Source organism: Carcharodon carcharias, chromosome 19 (assembly GCF_017639515.1).
Source record: "Carcharodon carcharias isolate sCarCar2 chromosome 19, sCarCar2.pri, whole genome shotgun sequence".
In the NCBI taxonomy this organism is placed as follows: Eukaryota; Metazoa; Chordata; class Chondrichthyes; order Lamniformes; family Lamnidae; genus Carcharodon; species Carcharodon carcharias.
The window spans coordinates 32,424,883-32,452,449 of record NC_054485.1 but is presented as its reverse complement, the minus strand read 5'-3'; positions in this window follow the sequence as shown (position 1 = coordinate 32,452,449).

Here is a 27,567-nt window from a genome sequence, read left to right as displayed (position 1 = left end):
ATTTGAGAGAGTGTGAATGTTTTCATGAGATAGTGAGAGTGAATGTTTTTATGAGAGATTGAGAGTGAATGTTATACTGAGAGAAAGAATGAATGTTATACTGAGAGAGAGAGTGAATGTTATAGTGAGAGAGAGAGACTGAATCTTAGAGAGAGAGAGTGAATGTTGAGAGAGAAAGAGAGAGTGAATGTTATAGTGAGAGAGAAAGAGAGAGTGAATGTTATAGTGAGAGAGAAAGAGAGAGTGAATGTTATAGTGAGAGAGAGATAGAGAGAGTGAATGTTATAGTGAGAGAGAGAAAGAGTGGATGTTGTAGTGAGAGAGAATGGATGTTTTCATGAGAGAGTGAGAGTGAATGTTATACTGAGAGAGTGAATGAATGTTATACTGAGAGAGAGAGTGAATGTTATAGTGAGAGAGAGAGTGAATGTTATAGTCAGAGAGAGAATGAATGTTATAGTGAGAGAGAGAGTGAATGTTTTAGTGAGAGAGAGAGAGTGAATGTTTTAGTGAGAGAGAGTGAATGTTTTAGTGAGAGAGAGTGAATGTTTTAGAGAGAGAGTGAATGTTTTAGAGAGAGAGTGAATGTTTTAGTGAGAGAGAGTGAATGTTTTAGTGAGAGTGAATGTTTTAGTGAGAGAGAGAGTGAATGTTATATTGAGAGAGAGAGTGAATGTTATATTGAGAGAGAGAGTGAATGTTATAGTCAGAGAGAGAATGAATGTTATAGTGAGAGAGAGAGAGTGAATGTTTTAGTGAGAGAGAGTGAATGTTTTAGTGAGAGAGAGTGAATGTTTTAGTGAGAGAGAGAGTGAATGTTTTAGTGAGAGAGAGAGTGAATGTTTTAGTGAGAGAGAGAGTGAATGTTTTAGTGAGAGTGAATGTTTTAGTGAGAGTGAATGTTTTAGTGAGAGTGAATGTTTTAGTGAGAGTGAATGTTTTAGTGAGAGAGAGAGAGTGAATGTTTTCGTGAGAGAGAGAGTGAATGTTTTCGTGAGAGAGAGAGTGAATGTTATAGTGAGAGAGAGTGAATGTTATATTGAGGGTGAGAGTGAATTTTTATATTGAGAGAGAGAGAATGGATGTTTTCATCAGAGAGTGAGAGTGAATGTTATACTGAGAGAGTGAATGTTATAGTGAGAGAGAGAGAGTGAATGTTATAGTGAGAGAGAGAGAGTGAATGTTATAGTGAGAGAGAGAGTGAATGTTATAGTGAGAGAGAGAGTTAATGTTATAGTGAGAGAGAGAGTGAATGTTATAGTGAGAGAGAGTGAATGTTATAGTGAGAGAGAGAGTGAATGTTATAGTGAGAGAGAGAGAGAGTGAATGTTATCATCAGATAGTGAGTGAATGTTATATTGAGGGTGAGAGTGAATTTTTATGTTGAGACAGAGTGAATGTTTTAATGAGAGAGGGAGAGAGTGAGTGTTATAATGAGAGTGAGTGTTATAATGAGAGTGAATGTTATAATGAGAGAGTGAATGTTATAATGAGAGAGTGAACGTTATAATGAGAGAGTGAACGTTATAATGAGAGAGTGAACGTTATAATGAGAGAGTGAACGTTATAATGAGAGAGTGAACGTTATATTGAGGGAGAGTGAATGTTATATTGAGGGAGTGCGAATTTTATAATGACAGAGAGTGAATGTTTTCATGAGAGAGAGAGAATGAAAGTTATAGTGAGAGAGAGATAGTGAATGTTGTAGTGAGTGAGAGAATGGATGTTATAGTGAGAGAGAGAGTGAATGTTATAGTGAGAGAGCGAGAGAAAGTGAATGTTATAGTGAGAGACAGTGAATGTTCCCGTGCTAGACACTGTATTCACTGAGTTTGGAAGAATGAGAGAGCTCTCACTGAAATGTCTAAAATCTTGACAGCTGGAAGGGCCGGATGCATAGTTGATGTTTCCTCTGTCTGGGGGGGGGGGGGGGTGTTCTTGAACAAGGAATCACATTCTTTGGTTATGGGGTAGGTCATTTAGGACTGAGATGAAAAGAAAAGTCTTCACTCAGAGGGTTGTGAACGTGTGGAATTCTCTAACGCCGAAGGCTGTGGAGGCCAAGTCACAGAATGTATTTAAGAAGGAAATAGATTTCTAGGCTCAGAATCACAGAATCTTAATGGCACATAAGGAGGCCATTCGGCTCATCATGTCTGCACCGGCTCTCCAAATGAGCATTATGACCTAGATCCATTGCTTTCCCTTACCCTTGCACTCTGAAAGCATCAGGGGGTGTGTGGAGAGGGCAGGAGTATGGCGTTGACATAGAGGATCAGCCATGATCATATCGAACTGTGGAGCAGGGTCGCAGGACCGAATGACCTACTTCTGCTCCTATTTTTCTATGTTTCTGTTTAGCTAATACAAATCCCCGAAGCCAAGCAATAGCCTCCTCATTTGTTGAGTTTAAGGTGATTAGACTGCCACTTAGTTTGTAAAGGGGACACTTTTCAGTAATGTGCAGCATTATTTGCAACTTTTGTATGGAGGCCCCAGCAGTGGAGATTGGCTGCACAGGGCCTTGGCCTGTCCGGAATTTGTTTAGCAAGGGCCACTATCACTGTGGCAATTCAAAGCCTGCTATTTGACAGATGGGATTTGTCACAAAGAACCTCTTGGTGACTTCCCATGTTTCCCATTCCTTGATCCAAAGGATATCTGCTGGTAGATCTTGCTCCATATGGGACATCGAGATGGAAGGCGAGCAGTAGGTGTGTTGAACAGGTTATCGTGGAGTGGCAAGTGAGGTGCAGCATGGATGTTTTCAACCAGCTTGTGGGTTTTCGTCAGTCAGTGGATGTGAGGCAGAGTGATGGTTGTGAAACAGGAAGCCTGGGGAGGGGTGTTGAGCTGAGATTTCCAGTTATGATGCGCATTGTTGCATTCAATTGAGTGTCATCAAGATGTGTGTGTGATGAACTTTGCAAGACAGATGCACAGTATTCTGCTGCGAAGTTTGACAGAGCAAGTGCTGGGGTCTGGAATGTTGTGGCAGGAGCACCCATGTAGAGCCAGCGAGTTTGGTTAGTAGTTTTGTTTCTAGTTTTGACCTTTGTCACTTTTTTTTTCAAATGTTCCCGAAAGGACAGAGTCCTACCTAGAGTCACTCCCAAGAATGTTGGTTGGGATCATGCTTTAGTCTCTGGCTATCCATGCAGATATGCAATTCTTTTTTGGCACTGGGATTGTGGAGGTGGGATACACTGGAGATGTTTGGAGCGATTCAATGTGAGACGCCATGTGCTATAGTAGTCCATCAACTTTGTAATGTCTTCATTAAGAATCTAGCCCAGAATGCAGAAGGATGGAGCTTGGGTGGCACAGCAGGTTGTCATTGTCATAGATGAACTTGTGGGACGAGGTTGTTGGCAGGTCATTTGTATATCTGTTGAGGCTAGCATTGAGCCCTGTGGTAGTCCGTTAGCCTGTCTTCTCCATGCACTTCTTCCTTGCCCAATCGCCTGTTGTGAAGGAGTGTTTCACAACTGTCCCAAGAGAGTGAGTGTTACGGTGAGAGAGTTAATGCTACAGTGACAGAGATGATAATGTTATATTGTTGCTCTGGTTGGGTTATTATTGCAGGAGGGCTTGCTGCTCTGGATGGGTGGCACTCCTCGCTGCCACATTCTACTCCCCATAATGTGTTCATCCGAAACCCTGCTATCCTTTTCCATGCTTGCACCAAGTCCTGTTCACCCATCACCCCTCTGCTTACTGGCATAGCAATAATTCAATTTTAAAATTCTTGTCTTTATTTTCAAATCCCTCCATGTCCTATTTCCCTATTTCTGTAATTTCCTCCAGCCGCAGCGGCTGTCTGTGATATCTGTGTTCCTCTAATTCTGGCCTTTTGAGCATCCCCGATTTTGATTGCTTCGCCATTGGTGGCCATCCCTTCAGCTGCCAAGGTCCTGAGGTCTGGAATTCGTTCTGTAAACCTCTCCACCAGTTCTTGTTTAGGATGTGTCTTGAAATCTACCTCTTTGAGACTTTGGTTATCTGTTCTAAGATCTCAGATGGTGTCTATGTACCAAATTTTGCTTTATAACGCTCTATAAAGCATCTTGGGATATTTTACCACATTGCAGTCGCAATATTAATACAAGTTATTGTTATTAGTTATTAGCAAAGTGGGGAGTGATTTATTATCAAAGAGGAGAAGTTGCTCTGGGCAGATGGGTTATTATCACAATGTGAATTATTGTGTGATATTTACAGCATAGTTTGTGAACAGGAAGGGTGTGACATACACAATATTTTTAATATATTTGATAAATGGATGCCATTGGTGCCTGGTCTACTTCAGGTAAATATAAGAAAACTGGCCACAACTGGAATATTGTGTGCAGTTCTGGTCACCACATTACAGGAAGGACATAATAGCTCTGGAGAAAGTGCAGAGGAGTTTACAAGAATGTTGCCAGGGTTAGAAAAGTGTAGCTATGAGGAGAGATTGGATAGGTTGCGGTTATTTTCCTTAGAACAAAGAAGGCTGAGAGGTGACTTGATTGAGGTGTACAAAGTTATGAGAGGAATAGATAGAGTGGACAGGATAAAATTGTTTCCCTTGGTTGAGAATTCTAGAACCAGGGGACATTGATTCAAGATAAATGGCAGAAGGTGTAGGGGGGACATGAGGAAGAACTTTTTTACACAGAGGGTAGTGGGTGTCTGGAATTCCCAAGTTGGTGGTAGAGGCAGAAACTTTAAACTCTTTTTAAAAGCACCTGGATCTGCTCCTAAAGTGCTGTAAGCTGCAGGGCTATGGGCCAGGTGCAGGAAGGTGGGATTAGAAAGAGCACCTGGGTGTCCTCGGGCTGGCATGGACAAGATGGGCCGAATGGCCTCCTTCTGTGCTGTAACTTTTCTATGGTTCTATGGCATTAAAATTGCTATTTTCAGGCAGTAAAATGTTTGAGTATTTTTGTTCTTTTTATACTTGAGAATCTTTTAATCCACAGGTATTTATAAAGTCCTCATGCAAATTGAGGCTTCAATAACTTTGGATGTATATATAATAGAAGCAAACTACCATAATTCAAAGTTCTTTTGATGTTGATGTCAATACAATGTGTTTTTTTTCATATTTCAGTTGCTGAAACCGGTTGAAAATGGCGACTATGTGGAAAAGGTGAACTGTATTATGACTAGCAGAAGTTCATCACACCTATGCAAAGAAAATTCACTGTTTATTATAGGGAAAAAAACGACACATAGAAACTCAATTAAGAACCAGATGAAAAAGTTTAAGAAACCAAGTCAGTAAATGAAAAACCATGATTTGGCAAGCCTTGAATCAGAGAACTAGAGAATGTTTTCAACCAATTGGATTATTGGATTGAACAATACATCACAAAAGCTGGTGGCTATGTTGAAGCCCAGAAACTTGAACTGTATTGTGTGAGAGCCCCATGAATTATGCTCTCATGCGCTGTTTGCTTCTATTCTGTATCTCCTAAGTTACTAAAGTTGCACAGAATTTTATAAACACCCTGTAGGTTATTATTAGGAAGTACGTAAGCCAGAAGCCTAAATAACAACTTATATTTATAGTCACTTGGTAGTACAGAGCTTGAGTATTGCTGAAAAAAGAGACATGCTGTCAAAGCTTTTCATGTTGCACTCATCAGGACAGATGCAAGAATACCAAGTTTCAAAGGGAACACCAATTTATACTGCATGAAAGAAAGTATGCTGATCAGTTGGAAATTGGATTTTGATTAGTCGAAGTATTGCCATGGAGATTGCACCTGGGAGCAGTTATCTCCCAGCTTCTGTGTAAATTTTAAAAAAGCACATCGAGGTTTGGAAAAGTCAGGTCCAGAGATAACAGAGGCATGAATGAGGGTCTCAGCAGCGGATAAGCTGAGATCGGGTGAAATTGAGCGATGTTACAGAGGAAGAAATAGGCGTTAGTGATGGCACAAATATGAGGTCAGAAGTTTATATCAGGGTCAAATGTGACAGCAATGTTGTGAACAGTCTGATTTAGAATCTCAAATGGTTGCCAGGAAAGGGTGTGGAGTCATTAGCTAGGCAACAGTGTTTCGAGGGGGGACTGAAAACAATAACCTTAGTCTCCCCGATATTTAATTGGAGGAAATTTCAGCTCAACCAATCTTGGATGTCAGATAAGCAGTCTGATAACAACAACAGTGGAGGAGTTGAGAAAGGTGGTGGTGAGGTAGAGTCAGGTTTCATCAGTGTACATGTGAAAACTAATGCTGTGCATTTGGGTGATGTCACTGAGGGACAACAGATGGGGAATAGAAGCAGGCCAAGGATAGATCCTCTGAGGATACCAGAGACATACATGTACGATGAACAAATCTACATCATATTCCAAACAAGGGAAAAGACATGCAATGATCAGGCTCAGATCTAGGCTTAGATAGAACAGCTGAATGTGAGTGACATCTTGACGTGTTACAACTGAATATCTGTTCCACATACGTTATTCCTATTACCCGTTCACAAGTTTGTCACATTGGTAAAATATGCAGTAGTGCATATCATTAGGATTGGAGATCTAAACTGGCTCCAAGTGGGGCAGGGGATGTTGGATGTATCTTGTGTTTTTGCCTTACAATACACTAAGCTGCTGACAATTTAATTGAATTTTATATGATTCCCTTTCTTAAAGGACTAGGAAAGTGAAATTGGCTAACACCAACAGCATGAAAGAGGGTTGTAACAAGTTGACAGCCTGTTTTACAATGCCACTGGTTTTTCCTTCAGTCAATAGAAAATAATTTGGGCATGGTGTAAATTTTTTAAAATTTATTCATTCACAGGATGTGGGCATCACTGGCTAGGCCAGCATTTATTGCCTATCCCTAATTGCCCTTGAGAAAGTGGTGGTGAAGCACCTTCTTGAGCCACTGCTGTCCATGTGTTGGGAGTGAATGTTTAAGGTGGTGGATGGGGTGCCAATCAAGTGGGCTGCTTTTTCCTGAGTGGCGTCCAGCTTCTTGAATGTTGTTGAAGTGGCACTCATCCAGGCAAGTGGAGAGTATTCCATCACACTCTTGATTTGTGCCTTGAAGACTTGTGATTTGAAAAAAAATGAAAAGTTTTTAAATGATAAAATCTGGGCATTCAAAAACATTGGGAGTGTCAATTCAAAAAGAAATGGAACAGGTTTAAAATTCTACATATTGGTTACAGTTGGTGTCAGGCTTTGGGGAGTCAGGAGGTAAATTACTCTCTGCAGAAATCCCAGCCTCTGACCTGCTGTTGTAGCCACAGTATTTATGCGGCTGATCCAGTTAAGTTTCTGGTCAATGGTAACCCCCAGGATGTTGATAGTGGGGATTCAGCGATGGTAATGCCATTCAAGGTCAAGGGGAGATGGTTAGATTCTCTCTTGCAGGAGATGTTCATCACCTGGCACTTGTGTGGCCCGAATGTTACATGGCACTTATCAGCCCAAGCTTGAATGTTGTTCAGGTCTTGCTGCACGTGGACATGGACTGCCTGAGTATCTGAGAAGATGGTGCTGAACATCGTGCAATCATCCGCAAACATCCCAACTTCTGACCTTATGATGGAGAGAAGGTAATTGATGAAGCAGCTGAAGATGGTTGGGCCTCGGATACTACCCTCAGGGACTCCTGCAGTGATGTCCTGGGACTGAGATGATTGACTTCCAACAACCACAACCATCTTCCTTTGTGCTAGGTATGACTCTAACCAGTTAAGAGCTTTTGCCTGGATTCCTATTGACTCCAGTTTTTCTAGGGCTCCTTGATGCCACACTCCGTTAAAAACTGCCTTGATGTCAAGGGCAGTCACTCTCACCTCACCTCTGAAGTTCAACTCTTTTGTCCATGTTTGGACCAAGGCTGTAATGAAGTCAGGAGCTGAGTGGCCCTGGCAGAACCTAAACTGAGCGTCAGTAAGCAGGTTATTGCGAAGTAAGTGCCACTTGGCAGCACTGTTGACAACCCCTTCCATCACTTTGCTGATGATCAAGAGCAGACTGATGGGGTGGTAATTGGCCGGGTTAGATTTGTCCTGTTTTTTGTGGACAGGACATGCCTGGGCAACTTTCCACATAGCCGGATAGATGCCACTGTTGTAGCTGAACTGCACATTCGCTGTGAACCTATTTCATGCTACTGCTGTAGACCAATTTGACTTCCTATTAACTTAGTGAATGCTGGAGACACAAACAGAAACAAAAATCAAGTCCTTAATTTATGCTTTGCATGAATTCACGCTAAATGATAATGGAGGTACAGTGTATAGAAAACAGATTTGGAATGTACCTTGAAACTTTTCTACTTTATGTTTTTGAGAAGTAATATGATGTCAAACCTAGACACCAACTGTAACCAATATATAGAATTTTAAACCAGCTCCATTTCCTTCTGAATTGGCACTCCCAATGTTTTTGAATGGCCACATTTTATAATTTAAAAACACTTTTCATTTTTTTCAATCACCTTACCTTCCTTTTTGATGACTGTGACTCTTTTTCAGTTCGAGTGGTACCAGTCACCATCCAGTACCATGCCCTGGATTCAGTAGTCATGGGAAAACTTTGACAATGAGCTTTAGCATGCAACTGTGGGGTGGGAGTATCATAGCTGAACCTGCTCCTGTCCTCGCCCAACATCTACAAATTGGACATCTGGCAGGGAGAGTTAGATATGGACCAGGAACAAGGATTACAGCATTGTTACCTTCCTAATCCAAGTTTACTGCTGAGACGATTTTAGCTTTCCTAACTCCTCAGGCTGAAAATAGCTAATCAAACAGATCATGGAATGAACCTGGAACCTTTCCTGGTCCATATTAGCTGTACTACTCAATGGTTAAACTCGTTGACTGGGATTGGAGGTGAAATTGATCAATGCAGTAATGTGAAATGTGGCCATAGTGAACACCTTGACTGATTTATTTTCCACTGAAGTAAATTAAAAAGAAAACTGGGCATAATACAATGCAATAATTTGATGCAAGTCTGATTTCTTCTACTGGCTATTTCACACCCATAGGGCAGGGTTTCCCCCTCGTCGGGCGAGCACCTGCACGCCGAGCTGAAACTCCTGGCCTATAGTCTTATAATAGGGGGAAACTTTAAAAATTCAGACCACTTGCACTGTAGCATTGTCACCAACAGCAACACATCAAAATATGTAGTTCACCTGATTCTCTATTGGACACAAGAATCAGTCATGCCTGTTAACCCAACCAAAGCAATCTCCCTCAGCTGAATATTTCTATGAATCTGAATTACCTGGAAAAACTCAGCAGGTCTGGCAGCATCGGCGGAGAAGAAAAGAGTTGACGTTTCGAGTCCTCATGACCCTTCGACAGAACTGTCGAAGGGTCATGAGGACTCAACGTCAACTCTTTTCTTCTCCGCCGATGCTGCCAGACCTGCTGAGTTTTTCCAGGTAATTCTGTTTTTGTTTTTGTTTTGGATTTCCAGCATCCACAGTTTTTTTTGTTTTTATTTTTGTTTTTATTTCTATGAATCTGTCTGTCAGTAACTTTAACAGGGTGATATGTGATGGCCATGGTATGAACTGGTCTTGAACCACTTTATTGTCATCATTTGGGGGAATGGGCTATTGTCCTGACAATGTGTAGCAATGAAAGTAAGTGCATTATTTTACTTATTGATGGTGTTTCTCAATACGTTACCACTGATTGTAGCTACAGAATGATGATTTTTCCAGTAAGAGGATGAAAATCACCTGCATTCCAATATAATTTAATGTATCTGGTGTCTTGAACCCTGTGCAGAGAGTCATTAAAAATGGGAGTGGCATTACTTCTCTGTTCCCTCAAAAAAGGTCAACGCCTGCCCGGTTCAATGAATATATAATGATTTTGTACAGCACTGAATTACCTCCAAATCCAAATAGGTAAAATAGATGTAACATTTTCCATCTTTATTAATGTTATTACATGAAAATGTTCTGTAATGAAATTAATAACTTGAGTAGTTTCTACTCTGATATTTGTGTGGGAAAAGTAATTGAAATATTATGTTGGCCATCATATCCTGCTTTAGGCTTGGAAGAACCCTAATGCTGACATTTTCAGTGGTACTTATGTGTGATATCCCAGTGGGAGTTTATAGAAATCGTCTGTACAGAAGTTATATGTTGCTTGCCTTGAAGGTTGCAAATGATGTTCAGGATAATGTCAAATGCTGAGATATCACAAAATCTGTTATCCCAAAATGACTAACAATATAAGACATGGTGGGAGACTGGAGAATGAACAATAACAGCTTGTATACACCCAATAACCCACCACAAAACATGTTAAAGTGCATCCAGAAAAATTAATCTGAATGATGCTGTTCTTCAGAGTGTGTGAGAGTTACTGATTACTCTTCACAGCCAGTCTGTATCTGTGAAAGAGTTATTTGAGTGTAATATTGCAAAGGAAATCATGAGAAATTGATTTGTATTTGGAGGTGAAAATGGACTGCAACTTGCTATCTGCAGAAACAGCCCATGCGATTATCACTAACTTTCTTTCCAATCAATTGATCTGCAGGCGTGAATGGAGCAGAATATAGCTGGCAAACCTGGAGAGTCTTGAAGAGTAGCACACTATCTCCAAACTCAATCACAATCACTAACAAATCACAAGCAGTCATAAAATGATACCCACCATTTGAACATGTATCCATTGAAAACAGCTTTTAAAATATGTGCAAAATTATGTTTAAATAGACTCCACTCTCCTAGTGCTTCGAAGAAGGGTCATACGGACTCAAAACGTTAACTCTGTTTCTCTCTCCACAGATGCTGCTAGACCTGCTGAATTTTTATAGCATTTTCTGTTTCTGTTTCAGATTTCCAGCGTCCACAGTATTTTGCTTGTATCCACTCTCCTAGCATGATCCTTAGGAACAAAGTCATTAGCATATAATGTGTATTATATTAAAGTTTGTGCATGCAAAATTGGGCTCAGTGGTGCCAGTTGTTTGGGTGCTCTGGTTACCATTTGAAGACCAAAATAGCATGCAAACCATGTGTGTGTGCATACCTTGATGAGGTTAATATGTGCATGTTGATGGTCACCAGACGTATGTAGAGTAGTAATTATGAAGCCACACGCTGATTTGATGCCATAATTTTGGAGCTCAATGTTCCAGCCAATGCGGTCTCATAACTTGCACTGTTGGACATGCTTTAAGCAGCATGATGAAACCCCCACCAGCACTATTTAAAGTGATCATCAACCACTTACAGGTTGGTTGCTGCTTGATGTCTCCTGCCTGTGCTTAGAATTGTTTGGTGCATACCAAAGTTCTTTCATGTTACAAAAGTCTGTCAGGAATGCTGAGGCAGGTGTTGAAGGACTTTTTCCTGTCTTTAAGGTTTCAGCACAAATCAGTTGTTCCCAGATATTGATGCATTGGTAGGCATTTATCTTGGAATAGAGTATGACTAGAAGAATGAACAGAGGCCATGCAGAGAAGGGCAAGCTGCTTGTGGTGCGAAGGGACAGAAATGCTCTCAGCAGAGGGTGATGTTCTCTCAGGGTGTTGACAGAGTAACTCTCCTACCTGATCTCCGGCAAGGAACAACGTGTGCAATGTCTGTGTTTCACTAAGGAAGTCCTCTCTCTGAAATCTGCCACCTACTGCAGCCACAACTGTAACCTCTGAGCAGGTGCAAGACTGCATTACCAGGGCTATGAATTTTTGTGTTTTGATCCTCCCAGGCTGGAGCTGGAGGTATTTGCAACATCTTGCAGTTTGCCATCCACTGTGAGGGAGGTCGCTGTGTTTTTCTGTTCAATGAGCACTAATTACATTTAAGTTTCTCTTGCCAGAGACAGAGCAAGCGCATGGCTTTGCTAGGATTTCACAACATCACCATAATGGGGACAGCGCCCTCATCACCAGTTATATGTAAATGAGGAAAGGGAGTGGAGAGGAGGAGGAGACCTATCTTCACAACCTCTTTCTGACAGGGCTGTCAATGAAGAACTCACCCGAGCATGATACTATTAACCCCTCTGTCACCGATAGTCGCAGCATTCACTCAGTTACAATAAAATCCACCATAAAACAGACATTCCAAGCCAAATTTAAAAATGAAATTGTTATATTGTTTACAGATAAACTAATCACCCTTGTGCATTCCTTTAGTGACTGGCTTCTATGCCTTTACATGTCTTTGTGTCCTTATGCAGTGCTACCCCAGTGCTACAGCATAGCTGGTGGAAGGCTGCTGATTCTCATTGGGGAAGTTTCCTGGTAGCCTTGGAGGACAGCCTTGAGCAGGTCTGGGTCTAGAAGGCTCATCTGCAGACTTTATCATCTTGGCATGGCTTGCAGCAATTTGGATAGGCTTGCTGTCAGACAACAGCAAAGGCACTGACAGAGTGGCAGTGATGGGAGAATTAATGCTGTCACCCTGAGTGAGGAAGCAGATTCATGGTCTGAGAAGCCACTGCCATTCCACCAGGGTGGTGCTTTAGCAATCCTAGTGTTCTATTGAAGGACAGATTGCTGGACTGCTTTGATACCCTGCAAGTTCTTTTGAACATTGTAACCCACAGCCATATGGCAGCAGGCTGGCCTTGCACTACAAAAGTTCAGGCTTCCACTGCAGCACTCAGATGTTGGTTGGCTATTGCTTGTGTTGCAATGGAAGCTGAAACATTAACCGCCAGACACTGAATTGTGTTTAGGTCTACAAGTGTACAAACAAAATTGGCCATCACTTCCATGTGTGTGCAAAGCCCTAGGCCAAGTTGGTGCTGGAGTCCTCCATACTCCTTGATATTTAACTCATGCTTTCTAGCAGGCTCTCCAATGCACCGAGCATTTTGTTGTGCAAGTATATATTGCCAGGGGAAAGTTTTTTCAGAGAAAGGCACCATTACACCTCAGCCATGTTTCTATCAAGGCCAAGACGTCAATGTGATCATGCTATAATGGTCAATAACAAAGGGAAGGTAGGGTGTGGGGCTGATGGCGAATGGGGAGTTGGGGTTTGTGTTCACTGCTACTGCAGTCGAATGAGTCAATCACATATAGCCCGACCAGAAAGGGGCTTTGTTGGTTGCAGTCTCTCTTCCTCCTCTTCCCCCTCAGCTAGGCTTGCCTTCATGAGGGCAAGATTTTACAACATGAAGTGGACCGTGACAACTTATGACACGTTTTCCCGAGAGCTTCAGGGAACATCAAGAGCGGCCCAGGCAGCTAAAACATTGTTTAAGCACTCCAATGGTCGGCTCAATCACATTCATGTGACATCGTGGTTTTCACTGTATGCATACTGCCCACTTGTGCATGGTTGTGCATCAGAGTCAGCAGCCTCATAGTCAGCAGATAGCCCTTGTCAGTCAGTAGCCACCCTCTGCTTTGTCATGGTGGTACCACTGTAGGTCATACTGTGGACTGCCACAGACAGAAGGCATCATAACTGCTGCCAGGATATCAGGCATTAACCTGCATAATACATTGCATATGATTGCACTTCAATTAGACATTGAGGGAATGGAATCCCTTTCGACTTCAGGTTGATAAGTGACAAGTAACATTCGTATCACACAATGCTGGTCAATGACCATCTCCAACAAGAGAGAATCTAACCATCTCCCCTTAACATTTACAAGCTTTACCATCACTGAATTCTCCCTCTATCAACATCCTAGGGCTTACCATTGAACAGAAACTTAACCAGATCAGTCGCATAAATACTGTGACTACAAAAGCACATTAGATGCTAGGAATTCTGCGGTGAGTAACCCACCTCTTGACTCCCCATGCCTGTCCCCCATCTACAATGCACAAGTCAATCATGAGTGTGATGGAATACTGTCCACTTACTTGGATGAGAACAGCTCCAACCACACTCAAGAAGCTCAACACCATTCAAGATAAAACAGGCTGCTTGATCAGCACGCGATCCACCATGTTAACATTCACTCCCTCCACCACTTACACAGTGGCAGCAGTGTGGAACATCTACAAAATGCACTTCAGCATCTTGCCAAGACTCCTTTGACAGCACCTTCCAAATCTATAACCTCTACCATCTAGAAGAACAAGGGTAGCAGATGCATGGGAAAACCATCACCTGCAAGTACCGCTCCAAGCCAGACACCATCCTGATTTGGAACTATATCGCCATACCTTCAACTATAGCTGGGTCAAAAACCTTAGCCAACATCACTGTGGGGTGTTCCTACAACACATGCTTCACCACTACCTTTAGAGATAAACTACAAATGCTGGCCTTGCCAGCGATGCTCACATTCCATGATGATTTAAAAGAAAATTCAGAACTGACATGCCATGCCCACAAATTGATGTGATGTGCATGTAGTCAATAGTATTCTGTATCATGGGGAAGCCTGTATTCCTCGTGAAGCTGTGTGCTTGCTCCATCTGCTACTCTCTGACAAGAAAGAATGAAACGTACTCAACTCTCTTGGAAAACAGAGCTTTAATGACCTCCCTTATGCAACAGTGGATTGCAATCTCGGAGATTTTGCAAATATCACCTGCTCTAGCCTGGAAAGAGCAAGATACCTAAACGTTCATGCCCATGGTCAATTTTACAGTCACTGGCAATGTTTTCCTTACCCTGATCTGAGACTGCAGTTGTGGCAGTAGCAGCTGGCAGATTTCTGTGAGGACTTGGAAGCAGAGAGATCTGACACATTGTTCCTCACTGAGGTTCAGGTAGGATCATTGCTCCCTGAACACTGTGGGCCAATATGACCTCCTGCTGATAGCCATTTTCCCCTTTCTGCTCCTCCTCCTTCCAGCAGCTTGTACTGCTCTGTGTCACATTTGCTTATTCACCCTATGTTATAGGTCAAGGTGAATGCAAAGTGTCTGTGCAGAATCCCTGAACTGAGGACAGATCTTAGCCACCCTGACCACAGCAGAGGAAGATGCCCTGGAGATCGGCAGGGGGCATGCAAACTGGGCATCAGTGATGGAGATATGAGGGTGGCCCAGGGCCTTAGTGACAGTATTAGATGATGCATTGCCACTTGGCACTTAACAGTCACTCTTTTAATTTAAATCATCACAGTTTCTGCTTCTACACCATTCAGTAACAAAGGATGCATTTCAGATGGTCCAGGTGACTTTTCTGCTTTGAGGACAGTCAACCTATTAAGCACATCCTCTTTCTTTAGTTTTATCCTATCCAATATCAGTACTGTCTCTTCTTTTAATGTTACTTTGGTAATAGTTCTCATGAAGACAGATGCAAAGTACTCATATGGTATCACAGCTGTGCCTTTGGCCTCCATTAGAATATCTCAATTTTGGTCAATAGCGACCTTTCTTTGATTATATGTGTTTCTAAAAGGCTTTTGGGTGCCCTTTTAAGTTAGCTGCTAATCTATTCTTGTACTATTTCTTTGCTACTTATTCCCTTTTTTAGATCTTTATAATTTCTAATTCAGTTTTGTTCTCTACTGTATTATGAACCTTAATTGTCATATGCTTACTTTGTCTTGCTAATTTTAATCTGTCCTTTGTCATTCAGGGAGTTTTAGCTTTGGATGCCCTTCCTGACCCCTTCAGGGGAATGTTTCCCTCCATTTACTCAATCAAAACTCATTATATATCTCTCTTGATTATCTCTACTAATTGTGTCTTTAACCTTCTCTGTTCTAAAGGCAACAATCCCATAGCCTAGTTAAGATTGGAAACATTAGGGACACCAAGGTTTGCAGGTGCAAGTTGTATCACTGTCTGCCAATTGCATAAACACATGCTACCTCACTGGACCATGTGAAGGATAGGAGCTCCAAAATGATACTGGGACAGTGATTTTGTACAAAACACTGAAGAAGGAAATTCCAAATCACAGGAAAATATGTTGAACAGACCCAGGACACAGATAGCAGTTTGAATTACCCTTTTTTTGAAAGATAATAACCCCTTACCAGACCCATTAATCCTATCCTTGCAGACCACTACAATCCTCAAAACTTGCTCACTTGCAGAATCATTGATATATTTGCAGGAACTTAGCTTTAGAGATGTATTCATCAGATTGAAAATCTCTTTCCATATAAAATCTATACTTCAATACTCAACTGGCCATTTCGCAGCACTCAATGACCAGTTAGAAGAATCTCATAGGTATGCTTGTGCATCAATATTCAATTACTATTCAGGAATAAGTGTAGAAACTTATCAGAAGTGCATGTGAATTCAGTGTCATTATAATCTTTTTAATTGAGGAAATGTTTCAATTAATTATGAATGACACCATAGTTGTCAGGCTGCATCACTCAGTTCACAATGTTAAAGGCTATGATGAATCTTTCATCCATCTGGTTTACAAACTCTGTACCCCGTATCATGTAGCTTCGAAGATTAATGGACTCTGGGATATAACATTTATAAATTGTGATTTTAAAAAAAAACTCCCCTTTACCTGGTAATTGAGCCCCCCTCTGTTGCCTATCACAGTTTGAATCAAACAATCATCATCTCTTCACACCACTCTTTACCAAAGCTATTAGACTGTCAGAATTGCAGAGGGTCAGTAACTGGGATTGACCCTCAAAGGTTGAGGTTATCAGGGAATTACTTTCACTCACTTCTCTTGCCTGTGGTGAATGTAATCCAGACACAATAACCACATTTGACAGGTCCCTTTAAGGCATATTTACATGTAGGATATTTGAATGTTTCCTGTCGATTTATAGTTACCCTGAAGTGGTGCTAGTTTTACCACTTCACTGTGATTTTGTATTGGCATCATTTCAAAGGTTTGCTGTACAAGCACAGAATCCAGTGTCAATGAAAAATCTTGGCCCTTCACCCCCTCACATCAAACATTTATGTTGTAAAGCACAATAGGTTTGCAACAGAGAAACAAACCTGATTTCAACCTGCATACAATACCAATTTTACAAAGTAGGCCTTTCCTGTGTGTTAAAAAAGATAACTTGTGGGCAATTTTAGTTCATTTTTCTCACCAATATAATTGCTAAATTGCAAATAGCCTTAGAATGTATAGTTTAAGTTCTAGAAGTTAAAGTAAAACCCTAATTCTTATCAGAACTATACCAACATGACACTTAGGGAAATAATACAAAAGCAAAGTGCTGTGGATGCTGTAAATCTGAAATAAAAATAGAAAATGTTTGAAACACTCAGCACGTCTGGCAGCTTCTGTAGAGAGAGAAACAGAGTTAACGAGTTTTGGATGAGCTCAAGTCTATGTAGAGTTTATGGTGAAAGGCCGGCCAAGAAAGCATTGGAAACGAGTTGATTTGAGAAGCAATAAAGGCATGGGTGAGTGTTTCAACAGAAGATGAGCTGAGGAAGGGATGGAGATGGCGATGCTACGGATAGGACGTAGGTGGTCTTGATGATGGAGAGGATATGAGGTGGGAGGCTTAATTCAGTGTCAAACGCACAGGTTGGAAACACTCTAGTTCAGCCTCAGTGACTGATGAGGGGGATGGAGCTGGTGGTTAAAGATAGAGGTTGTGGAGTGGATTGAAGACAGTGGCACTGGAATTTGCAATATTTAATTGAAGAAAATTTCTGCTCATGGAATACTGGATACTGGACAAGCAGCATGACAAATCAAAGGCGGTAGATGGGTCTGGTTAGCTGGTGGTGAGCTAGCACTGGGCGCTGTAAGTGCACTTGTGGAACTTTTAGAGTTATCTCCTTTACATTGGAGATCATGAGGCAAATTTTCATCTTTACCGCCTTGGTGTTAAGTTGTACAGGATAGGAAAAATAGCACTTAAACTGACACATTTTAATGTTGTGAGATACAGTACACTTATGTGCACTATTTTTAATTCTTAAACTTATCCCTGTTCCCATCCTGTTATTGATTCATTCCTGTTTTCCTTTGCTCCTACTCTTGGATCACTAGTCAAGCGCGCATAGCAAATCACAATTGCCTTCAAGGTGACCTGAAGCAAAGATTGGACAACAACAGTACAATGGCTCAGATTTGGTTTATTTATACTGAACTTGGATAAGGAAACAACACACTTTATTTCCACATACAATGAGCGAGTGAAAAAGAATAGGGTGCGATTTATTTATGTACTGAGATTAAGTTGAACGTTTATAACGCGTTGGGAGTGAAACTACTTTTAAGCAAAACAGGTACCATTGTGTCGATCATCCGCTAGACGCTATACCGATATTCAGTTCAGTTGCCTTCAGTAGAAACGAATATTGACCGTGTTGTGTAATAGTCGGCAAGTGCAATTCACCTATTTTTGTGTCCCTGTCCTTGCTGAATTTCATCCTCATTGTATTCTAGAGAATGGGAAGGGATATGCATCATATTTCCATAGATTGTAAGCTCTATAATGCATTGTAGTTCCATACAAGGAAAGTAAACAAATGCATCTGATCCATTTAAGCGGGAATTAAGCTAGCATCGTATCTGCTTTTGCCTGGATGTGGTTGCGTCCAATAGACCCTTATAATGTATTCGAATAATTTTATGGTGATCTTAATCAAAACATTTTCTTATAAACAATAAACACTGATTATAAAACATTATTGCATAAATATGTGACAAAGTTAGAAAGGACTCACTGTTGTCAAAATATTGGTAATTATTTCTTGGGATCGTAAGATTTCAAGTTCCTGGATGGCGAGATGTATAAAACTAGATGTGAAATTGACTTTACAGGCTGGGGAAGAAGATGTGCGTAGAAATGCACAGTTGAGTGGGTTAGGAGCTGTCAGTCATTATTTGACTTGTCACATAATCATCACTGACACAGAGTGGAGTACAGGAACGCTGATGATGTCTCATCCCTTAACAGATTCCATCTGACAATCCTCACGTCCAGTCGCTGGGCGATGCGCTTTCAGCTGTCATTGGTAATAAATTATAAAAAAAAACGAACCACGGCAGCCACACAAAACTTGCTTCAGGAAAAAAAAACACTGCAAAAACGCCTTCTGTTCTTTCTCTGAAGGTCAGTTTTGATCCAGACTGAGTACGGGGACTTGTTTAAAAATAGTGACATCTGACACTTGTATTTGTTTTTTATTCCAGTTGATTTTGATTCCTCTACTTTTTGTTCTCCTCTTTACCGCCAATCCTGACTGTTGTGAATGTTCTTCCTAACCACGTGTTTGGTTGATGGTGACATGAATGTCTATATCAGAACCATCAGTAATATAGTTAGTTCTCTGTTCAGGTGACTCGCAAAGTGGTTGTACAGTGTGAATTGGAAAATGCCAAATTGATTGCTTCCCCAGGGTAGAGGTGGGTGTTGTTGTCCGATGGCTTGTCACTCGATTTGGTCCTCAACAGCCTCTGATTCTCACCCCAATTTGAAATTGACTTAAATATGTTCCTGTTGTTCAATAGGCACTAATGAAGAGGATGGATGGACAATATTTCAATGGTTTTTGAAATAGTAATAATCCTGAGATAAATATGTGAACACCACATGACAAATTCACACTGCAGCGATTATATCGTCTCCATCATGTGAAGCTGTGAAAGGACCATGTTGTTTAATCGGGCAACATTAAGCAACCCGTTCAGCTTACCTGAAGCCTCCCCCTGTATGTTGATGCCATCTCTTTTAAATATACCTTCATAAGGAAAGTTCTTGGTAGTGTAAATAAAAATTGTCCTTGTGTTGCTTTTCCTTTTGTTTTGGCATTTGGTGGCTGTGTAGCAGCTCTCCATATAAATGTTGTTAAACACAATCCCTGTGGCTCAGTGGCGATAGCTTGTGGATGCAATTTTATCTGTCTCTGTAAGTCTGTGGCCAGTCTAAAATATGGATCTAACAGCATCAGTAATAGGAACCAGCTCACAGATGCTTGCCTCCTGAATTCCAAGCTAAGGGAAAACCAATGTAAAAGCTCCTAAAATAAATTGCAGGTAGACTGGCAGGAAAGTGCTGATTGACTGAAAATCATCTGGCAGATTTGTTAACCTGTGTGTGTTAGTGCAAAAATGGAAAACACAGACTGCAAAAGAAAGTGCAATTCCAAAATGTGTTTAAGATATAAACAAAACTTGTAATTATAAAGGATATTGTCACATTCCTCAGGAAGATCACACGGCATTCTGTATGAAATTCATTACTTTGGAATGGGGCAGTCATTATGTCATGGCAAGACTCTACAATTAGCAAGAAGCTCAACACCTCCCAAGGTAAAAAAAAAATCGGCTTGATTGCAGTCCATGCACTTTCTCCACCACCAGTGTGCCCTGCCTGTACTATCTGCAGGATGCACTGCAGCAATTTGCCAAGGCTTCTTCAAATACAACTCCCCAAACCCACAACCTACAGTACTTAGAAGGACAAAGGGAGTAGGTGCATGGCAACACAATCACCTCCAACCAAGGCTTCCCCAGCTGAAGCACACATGATCCTGACTTGGAAGTATATTGCTGCTCCTTCATCATCCTGGAACTCCACACATAACAGCACTGTAGAAGTATACGCACCTCATGGACTGCAGCCGTTCAAATAGAAGGCTTGCCAAACCTTCTCAAGGGTAACCAGGAATGGGCAATAAATGCTGGTCTTGCTAGTCATGACCATATCTGGAGAATTTATTTGAAAATTAGAAATAATTAACTCATATCAATTTGAGAGAGGAATTTGACCAGGAGTCTCAGAGAGCTCCTTTTTCCTGAATAGTGCAAAAAGATTTTTAACACCCACCTAAACCACCAGAACAGGCAGATGTGGCCTTTATTTAACTTCTCATCCTAAAGTCAGGATGTTCAATAATGCTGCACTTCCTCAGTGCTGGCCTGATTAACACACTTAGTTCTTCTTACATCTATTTTAGTGACAAGAATGCATTTGATGGTGTATATTTGCATAAACATCAATACACCAGGATCCCTATTAGTATTTAGCTTTCCACTTCATGCTACAGTATTTCTGACAAACACACTTGTTCCAGAGATTGGTACAGATAATGATGTTTACTTTTGGTCAAAATTGTCCTAACAAAAGAAGCCTTTTGTTGTTGCTATTAAGTCATTGAGCACTGATTATCTTTTGCAATTTCAAAATCCTGCACATTTCTCTCATGTTTCATCTATGGGGGAAAATGTTTTTATTTAATTCTTTAAAAAGAGTCTCCACAATTTTAAGGTGATGGTCTTCTCCATGTTCAGTTCTGCATTGTGTCATCATGCAACCCTTTACCAATAAGCAGGTAAAGATTCCTCTGGCTGCTAAGTCATGGACTGGGATTTTACAGCCCTACTACAGCGTGTCTCCCTTTGGCGGATGTGGCGAGCCATTTAAATCTCCATCCAGTTTGGCGGGACTACTATCTTGCCGGGGGTGGGGGTGGGGGGGGGCGGGGGGGGAGCCGTATAATCCTGGCCATGGAGCTGTTGGTGAAGTTTTCTTCCGCTTGCAACTTCAAAAAAAAGTGTAAACATGTTCTTTCAGATTGTGCTTTAATGAGAAACTGCAGGGACCAGTTGAAAGGGGAAGGTTATACTTTCCTTTTTGTGTACAGTTGAAGAAGAATCCTTTTAGTCAGCTTCCATTAAGAACCAAGGATGGTTTAGTATAAGAATTGACTGGCTAATTTTCCATTGCAGAGATTACCAGCTGTCCAGCCTAATATCAGTGGGCTCCAATACCCATGGCCACCTCCAGTGATTTCCACTAGAAGTGTCATTGTGTGCCTGATATGTCGACTTGTATGGGTGAACATTCTGTGTTGATTTGCCAATGACAGGAATACATTGTGTTGGTGGGAAAACTGTGCGGTCCTGACTTGCAACATTTCTATAGTGTGCAGAGAGGATTTGAATTTTACATGTTTCGAAGAGAGTTAAAACAATCAAGTCAATTTTTCAGCCTTGTGAAGTTTTATATTGGTTTCAGTAAAACTAACTCCTTTTCAGCTTCCTCAGACAGCTCTGTTAGGCAGCAACAGGAGCCCAAGACTTGCCACACCAATTTCCTTCCCCCCCTCCAGGGTCAACTCTCCAAAGCAGGTGGAAGTCGTGCTGAAAATATTAAAATGTGTCAGACCTGGGAAACTGCCTGAGGTGCAAGGTAGGGGGCAGGCAAAAGTTTTGTGCACTGGAAGTCACAAGGCTCATCTGCCTAGGAAGAAAATTTGCCTCTTTTTCTTTAAGAATATAGCCAGAGGCAAAAATACCCTGATATTATATTCACAATACTGCTGCACAATAGTAACTAGGTGAATTTTTCCCCTTGGGTGCTCCCTTTAACTGTGGCAAAGTGTAAGTAGACAAAATAAGAGATGAACATCAAAATTGATCTTATAGTGGAATTAACCATAGACAGCTGAAGTATTTCCCTAGCGGGTGCAGTTGGTCATATTAATAATCTATTTGACAGCACCAGCTTTAGCCCCAGTTAGCTTTTCTTGTGGAATACTTTAGCTAATTTGATCATTTTTCTTTTCCCAACTTTGTTCCCTAATTTTCTTCCTGGAGTTTGGTTCTGAGGGCACCTTGTCCATATGGCCATTCTTCATGATGGAAAAGCCATTGATGTGATATGCTGGGTGGAATTTAATGTTCTAGATGGGGTTCCACCCACTGGTTGGAGACCCAGTGGGAAACCCCTGTTGTTTCCTTGGGGGAGGCCCTACCAAAATAAGTGCCTCCCGGCCCTTAACTGGCCAGCGTCAGGCCTTCCTCATGATTTAGGGCCTTGGTAGTGGAAATCCTGCATGCCAGGAGCTGCTGGCAAATCGGAGACTGGCATCTCTCCATTGCCGGCAGTGCTACCAGGAGTGGTGTTGCAGTGACTTCACCATGGATCGTTGCTGAAACTTGGATTTGGGTGAGTGAGGATGAGATGGGGGTTATGGGGAAGGAGTTGTGGGAGAGGGGGACGCAGGGATGGCTTTCACCAGCACCCCATTCCAGGTGGCACATCCCTCTACCGTGCATGGTGTGCCTGACAAGGAGGAACCTCCAGCAGGCCACTGGCAAAACCAACAGGTCTTTCAGGATGGCCTGTGGGAGGCACAGGAAAGCTGTACAACTCCCACTTAATCCCTGAGTTACCGCTAAATTGCAGTGGGTTTAGGGATAACTGGTGTACATTGGCCCATTAATGAGCCTAATTGACATCCCACTGCTAATGGATGAGTTCCCACCCTCTGACTTAATCATGGGAGGTTTTTCCCCACTGGGAGACTGACCCCGAGGTCTCTCCTGTGGGAGCGGCTGCTATGTTTCCTGCCATGATGGGTTGGATTAAATTCCGTCCATTGACTCTGCTTCTCAGTCCACAAATGTTGCCAAACCTTCTGAGTATTTCCAGTATTTTCAGTTTTTATTTGGCTGTTCTTGTTTGAGACTAAACTAAGAGAATCAGAAACAAAAACAGAACATGCTGGCAAAGCTCAGCATGTCTAAAGAAGAGTCACACGGGCTCAAAATGTTAACTCTGTTTTTCTCTTCACAGGTGCTGTTAGACCTGCTGAGTTTTTCCAGCATTTTCTGTTTTTGTTTCAGATTTCCAGCATCTGAAGTATTTTGCTTTTATAAGAGAATCAGAATATGACTTGGGGTGATTTGTGGCCTCTCTTTCATCTGTAGCTCCATGTAAACCAACTGCTCCATAAGTCTCTGACTTACATGTGTAGTCTCTGGCTCTCTGGTATTAGGATATCAGCTGAACTTGGAGTCAGCAGTTTTCTTTCTTTACGGCTCCCCAGCGAAAGCTAGGAGGCAAGATTAACTCAGAACTTTTTCATCTGCTGTAAAGAAACTGTTAAAACAAAACTATTTTGTGTATAGCTCTTCCCTGCTTTTTCCTATCTGGCTTCTGATTGACTTAATTGGCCACCATTGGCCTTTTTGGGCCCTGCTGCTGGCCTAATTGGGGACCTTGCCCACTTTCAGGCCCGGGTGGGAGTTCAACTGTCCTGGCAAAATTCAGCTTCATGGTTTCTAATTGAGTCTTTCAACAAAACATTTATGAACATCAGTGACTTTGACAATGAATGTTGCAATTTGATGACAGCCTAGCCTGATCTTGAGATCTGATCACTAGGTAACCACAGAATCGCACTCTCCAGTCAGAATCATTCAATAGTATTTGGGACAAGGAGTCCTTGCTGATTTTTTTCCCCTCCCATTGCACAGGGTCACTGAGGTCAACTATAACTCCCAACTGCTGCGTGAGATCAGTTTTCCTATCACACCAGTGGGGAATGAACCCGGGACTTTGCTGGTCTCAATGATTCCCTTCCACATAAGGCTTACCAATACTTACCAACTGAGCCAGCTGCTGATCTATCTGACTGAATTATAATGGATCAATAATTAGTGAGGAGTCCTTATATTGTAGAATTTATAAGGCGTTCCATGTAAAATTGAGTTTTAGGTTTGATTTTTTCTTTACAATGCAATATTTATGTTAATATGTTTAAGCAATAGCAACATTTTCATGTGATTTTAATAAAATTGTGAAATTCTGTTGGTTATGCAGTAGATGCAGATGATTAAATTGCATAAAACTGACGCTGCAGTGATATTGTAGACCTGTTCTGTTGTATAACGTACACTACTGCAAATATAAAGGCCCCAAAAATCCATGTGGTGTTAAATTAGCAATTACACTGGAAACCTGCCATCTGGTGTTAACCATGCCAGGCTTCATAGGGTCAGGGAGAGGACACCTGCACCACCACAGGCACATCTCCAGTGCCAGCCTGTCCTATGCTGTTGGAAACTCTGGCATTTGCTGCCATGGAGGGCATTGACCTGGAGATTTTACATATAGACTCCTTTTTTTTTGTCTCCTCTGCCTCTGCTGCAAGGCAAGTGAGACAATTAAAAACTCTAAACGTAACCCCTCTGCAGTGGCCCAGGCTGATTCCCTAACTCCTGCCTTATTGGTGTCCTGAATAAATCCTGGATCCTTTCACTACACTCCCACCACATTTCAGTGTGAATGTGTCAGAATGACAAAGGAGTTTTAGCCTCAGACTTATCTCCTTGATAGTCAATAGGCCAATTTAATGACATTCTAGTTGTAGATCCTTCAGGGAGAACATTATCACATTAATGATGAGAGCACACTGGTAGCCACAGTTTGCATGAAATCAGACTGAAACTTCCACATAAAATGGAAAGAGTTTACATCATATAAACAGTAACAGACACCTTAGAGTGATCATTGTAATACTGTAATCTAATGCCAGAGTTCATATCATGGTTATTAACTACATGAGTTGCACCAGGACAATTTATAATGTCTTCCGAGTCCCATGATTAAATTATTGTCTTGTAATCATAGTCAGGTGTCCATTAAGCTCTGTTTTTACAGTTTCTATTAGACATAGTAGAGATGTTCCTGTATTTATAATTGTGTGTGATACATTGTAATGTGCAACGTCCTCTTCGTAATCCATAAAATGCATTGCATTTCCTGGTAGTAAGTGGTAAAATCAGACTTCAAGACAGATTGTATATACATCATTTAATTTAATCTGCATCAATCATTTTCTAGTTCCAAACCTCTTCCTGAAATCATAATATACTCTGTAAATCTTTTTAACTTTTGTGCTATGAAGAATAATAAAAATAAATGAAAGGCCATTGACCTGAAACGTTAACTCTTTTTCTCCCTCTACAGATGCTGCCTGACGTGCTGAGTATTTTCAGCATTTTGTGTTTCTATTTCCGATTTCCAGAATCTGCAGTATTTTGCTTTTGTAATTTTTTTATTATTACTCATTCACGGGATGTGGGCTTTGTTGGCTGGGGCAACATTTATTGCCAATTCCTAATTGCCCTTGAGAAGGTGGTGGTGAGCTGCTTTCTTAAACCGCTGCAGTCCCTGTGGTGTAGATACACCCACAGTGCTGTTAGGGAGGGAGTTCCAGGATTTTGATCCGGCGACGGTGAAGGAATGGTGATATATTTTCAAGTCAGGATGGTGAGTGACTTGGAGGGGAACTTCCAGGTGGTGGTGTTCCCATCTACCTGCTACCCTCGTCCTTTTAGATGGTAGCGGTTGTGGGTTAGGTAGGTGCTGTCAAAGGAACACCTTACAAATTATGTTGGGATTCAGATGATTTTTTTTGTTTAAATATATAGCAACACCATCTTCATTGGCAGGCACCACATGCCAGAAACATTTAAAATTCCAACCCAGGCAATGTCAATAAAATATAAACCATGATGTCAAAGCTCTTTGTGCCTCCTTTTTTTGACCTGTGCTTCAGACTATGACATTCATAATCTGCTCAAGCTTGTCTCTTACGTTTAAAAGTATTAGCTGATGCCATCAATGTATATTTCTTTGTAGCTCTCTGCTATCTTCTTTTTATCAGTTTCTGGTAGAGAATGTGGTTGTATTTTGCTTCTTGAAATTTTCACTACTTTTCATGATAAGGCTACCATATTAGTAATGGTGATCACAGCTATTGTATCAGTTCCATCAACTCAGCAGCAGCATGAGCAAGATAAGTGGTACTTGGTTTATTGAGAGATAATATACATTTGATTACTCAGGAATTCTATATACCAAATATATATTCAAAAGTGGAGTTAAGGATACCTTCCAAATGCAGGGTTCAAATAAATTTTAACTCTCACCACATAACATATGTAAACCCCCAAATTATGTTACTGTCTTGCAAGCTCTTGCTATCACCCATATATATTCTCATTATGATGGAGTACAATAGTAGGAAGATACTAATATTAACTACACAATACATTAGAAGTTCGTAACAGGACATGCAGTACTGCTAAGGTACGATTTGTCCTCGATTGTGTTTGTGACATGAATGATTTTGCAATGTACCTCAGCAAAAGGGTGTTTTAGCAGGAGACCAAAGCAGAGATCAGGCAGTAGGAAAAGATTTTTTTTTAATTCCGTGATGCCTGATGTGTTCAGCTTCACTGGCTCATTATTGTTCCTAATTTGCGTTAGGATTAATTAACTAATTACAGACAAATGTCTGAAGGCAAAATTATGGTTCTGCTTGTCAACTTGAAGTATTTAATTATTTTAATCATTTACTTTAATCTTCAACTTCATCCTGCACAGTTATGTTTCCAGGCATTGTGAATTATAATTGTGATTTAAAAGGAAAATAGTTAACCCTTTCAGATGCCTCTTAGGAGACACAGTACAAAGATATCGTGAAGAACGTGGTCAAAATAACACGTGATGTATGCAGCTGGAATACAAGAATGCCCTTGACATAAGTAAATTTGTTAGCTAGACCTAAGTAATTCTTCATTTAGTACTGCTAAAACTATTAGAAGGAATAAAAAAATGACTTACACTTGTCTGTCATCTGTTACAACCTCTTACCGCCCAAAAATGTTTTATAGCCAACAACATACTTTAGAAGTGTATTCACGGTTGTAATGTTGAGAAACTGCCAATTTATGTGCAGCAAGGACCACAAGGAGTATCGAGGTAATGACCAGATAATCTTATTTTAGTGCTGTTGGTTGAAGGATAAAACTTGTCAGGACACTGAAAGAACTTCCTGTTCACCCTCAAATAGTGTCATAGGATCTTTTACATCCATCCATGAAGGCAAACAGAGCACTGGTTAATGTCTCATTAGAAAGACAGCTCCTCTGGCACTGAAGTGCCAGCCTA